Raw genomic sequence first — 3,959 nt, forward strand, 5'->3', positions numbered from 1 at the left:
TCCTTATTTTTCATGTACTTTACCGCTTTTTTTAGGAAATGGGTAGAACCAAAGAGCAAGCCTTGAAAAGGAATTATGAGGAAGAAGCACAAGCCGAACAGTGGCAAGAGCAGAACCACCACCTCCACCACCACAAGTTGAACCTAATGCAAGAGGAACAAGGATCCTCCGAGGCTTAACTCATGAACAATTGGCGCTTGTGGACGTGTATAAGTCAGAGAATTTAATTGGAATAAAATACTTTGATCCGAGTGTGCTAAGGGAATTTGGGTTTGAAGACATGGTAAATCGGTTGCTAAGACAACCGCAATGGAGCAAAGTATTCGAATGGAGAGGACCGACATATACTCTGGTTACCTATGAGTTTCTTGCTTGAGATGTGTCCCTCTAAAACATTAAGTTCCCTATACGTGGAGTTCAGACTTACATTTCCTTATTTTTCATGTACTTTACCGCTTTTTTTAGGAAATGGGTAGAACCAAAGAGCAAGCCTTGAAAAGGAATTATGAGGAAGCAAGCACAAGCCGAACAATGGCAAGAGCAGAACCACCGTCTCCACCACCACAAGTTGAACCTAATGCAAGAGGAACAAGGGTCCTCCGAGGCTTAACTCATGAACAATTGGCGCTTGTGGATATGTATAGGTCAAAGAATTTAATTGGAGTGAAATACTTTGATCCGAGTGTGCTAATGAAATTTTGATTTGAAGACATGGTAAATTGGTTGCTAAGACAACCGCAATAGAGCAAATTATTCGAATGGAGAGGACCGACATATACTCCGGTTACCTATGAGTTTCTTGCTTGAGATGTGTCCCACTAAAACATTAGGTTCCCTATGCGTGGAGTACAGACTTACATTTCCTTATTTTTCATGCACTTTATCGCTTTTTTTAGGAAATGGAAAGAACCAAAGAGCAAGCCTTGAAAAGGAATTATGAGGAAGAAGCACAAGCCGAACAATGGCAAGAGCAGAACCACCACCTCCACCACCACAAGTTGAACCTAATGCAAGAGGAACAAGGGTCCTCCGAGGCTTAACTCATGAACAATTGGCGCTTGTGGACGTGTATAAGTCAGAGAATTTAATTGGAGTGAAATACTTTGATCCGAGTGTGCTAAGGGAATTTGGGTTTGAAGACATGGTAAATCGGATGCTAAGACAACCGCAATGGAGCAAATTATTCGAATGGAGAGGACTGACATATACTCCGGTTTCCTATGAGTTTCTTGCTTGAGATGTGTCCCACTAAAACATTAGGTTCCCTATGCGTGGAGTACAGACTTACATTTCCTTATTTTTCATGCACTTTATCGCTTTTTTTAGGAAATGGAAAGAACCAAAGAGCAAGCCTTGAAAAGGAATTATGAGGAAGAAGCACAAGCCGAACAATGGCAAGAGCAGAACCACCACCTCCACCACCACAAGTTGAACCTAATGCAAGAGGAACAAGGGTCCTCCGAGGCTTAACTCATGAACAATTGGCGCTTGTGGACGTGTATAAGTCAGAGAATTTAATTGGAGTGAAATATTTGATCCGAGTGTGCTAAGGGAATTTGGGTTTGAAGACATGGTAAATCGGTTGCTAAGACAACCGCAATGGAGCAAAGTATTCGAATGGAGAGGACCGACATATACTCCGGTTACCTATGAGTTTCTTGCTTGAGATGTGTCCCACTAAAACATTAGGTTCCCTATGCGTGGAGTTCAGACTTACATTTCCTTATTTTTCATGCACTTTACCGCTTTTTTTAGGAAATGGGAAGAACCAAAGAGCAAGCCTTGAAAAGGAATTATGAGGAAGAAGCACAAGCCGAACAATGGCAAGAGCAGAACCACCACCTCCACCACCACAAGTTGAACCTAATGCAAGAGGAAGAAGGGTCCTTCGAGGCTTAACTCATGAACAATTGGCGCTTGTGGATATGTATAAGTCAGAGAATTTAATTGGAGTGAAATACTTTGATCCGAGTGTGCTAAGGGAATTTGGGTTTGAAGACATGGTAAATCGGTTGCTAAGACAACCGCAATGGAGCAAAGTATTCGAATGGAGAGGACCGACATATACTCCGGTTACCTATGAGTTTCTTGCTTGAGATGTGTCCAACTAAAACATTAGGTTCCCTATGCGTGGAGTACAGACTTACATTTCCTTATTTTTCATGCACTTTATCGCTTTTTTTAGGAAATGGAAAGAACCAAAGAGCAAGCCTTGAAAAGGAATTATGAGGAAGAAGCACAAGCCGAACAATGGCAAGAGCAGAACCACCACCTCCACCACCACAAGTTGAACCTAATGCAAGAGGAACAAGGGTCCTCCGAGGCTTAACTCATGAACAATTGGCGCTTGTGGATATGTATAGGTCAGAGAGTTTAATTGGAGGAAAATACTTTGATCCGAGTGTGCTAAGGGTATTTGGGTTTGAAGACATGGTAAATCGGTTGCTAAGACAACCGCAATGGAACGAAGTATTCGAATGGAGAGGACCGACATATACTCTGGTTACCTATGAGTTTCTTGCTTGAGATGTGTCCCTCTAAAACATTAAGTTCCCTATACGTGGAGTTCAGACTTACATTTCCTTATTTTTCATGTACTTTACCGCTTTTTTTAGGAAATGGGTAGAACCAAAGAGCAAGCCTTGAAAAGGAATTATGAGGAAGAAGCACAAGCCGAACAATGGCAAGAGCAGAACCACCACCTCCACCACCACAAGTTGAACCTAATGCAAGAGGAACAAGGGTCCTCCGAGGCTTAACTCATGAACAATTGGCGCTTGTGGACGTGTATAAGTCAGAGAATTTAATTGGAATAAAATACTTTGATCCGAGTGTGCTAAGGGAATTTGGGTTTGAAGACATGGTAAATCGGTTGCTAAGACAACCGCAATGGAGCAAAGTATTCGAATGGAGAGGACCGACATATACTCTGGTTACCTATAGTTTCTTGCTTTAGATAGGTTCCCTATGCGTGGAGTTCAAACTTACACTTCCTTATTTTTCTTGCACTTTACCGCTTTTTTTACGAAATGTGAAGAACCAAAGAGCAAGTCTTGAAAAGGAATTATGAGGAAGAAGCACAAGCCGAACAATGGCAAGAGCAGAACCACCACCTCCACCACCACAAGTTGAACCTAATGCAAGAGGAACAAGGGTCCTCCGAGGCTTAACTCATGAACAATTGGCGCTTGTGGACGTTGAGAAGTTAGAGAATTTAATTGGAATAAAATACTTTGATCCGAGTGTGGTAAGGGAATTTGGGTTTGAAGACATGGTAAATCGGTTGCTAAGACAACCGCAATGGAACGAAGTATTCGAATGGAGAGGACCGACATATACTCCGGTTACCTATGAGTTTCTTGCTTGAGATGTGTCCCACTAAAACATTAGGTTCCCTATGCGTGGAGTTCAGACTTACATTTCCTTATTTTTCATGCACTTTACCGCTTCTTTTTGGAAATGGAAAGAACCAAAGAGCAAGCCTTGAAATGGAATTATGAGGAAGCATACACAAGCCAAACAATGGCAAGAGCAAAACCACCACCTCCACCACCACAAGTTGAACCTAATGCAAGAGGAAGAAGGGTCCTTCGAGGCTTAACTCATGAACAATTGGCGCTTGTGGATATGTATAAGTCAGAGAATTTAATTGGAGTGAAATACTTTGATCCGAGTGTGCTAAGGGAATTTGGGTTTGAAGACATGGTAAATCGGTTGCTAAGACAACCGCAATGGAGCAAAGTATTCGAATGGAGAGGACCGACATATACTCCGGTTACCTATGAGTTTCTTGCTTGAGATGTGTCCCACTAAAACATTAGGTTCCCTATGCGTGGAGTACAGACTTACATTTCCTTATTTTTCATGCACTTTACCGCTTTTTTTAGGAAATGGGAAGAACCTAAGAGCAAGCCTTGAAAAGGAATTATGAGGAAGAAGCACAAGCAGAACAATGGCAA

The sequence above is a fragment of the Ipomoea triloba genome, chromosome 16 (genome assembly GCF_003576645.1).
Source record: "Ipomoea triloba cultivar NCNSP0323 chromosome 16, ASM357664v1".
Taxonomy (NCBI): Eukaryota; Viridiplantae; Streptophyta; class Magnoliopsida; order Solanales; family Convolvulaceae; genus Ipomoea; species Ipomoea triloba.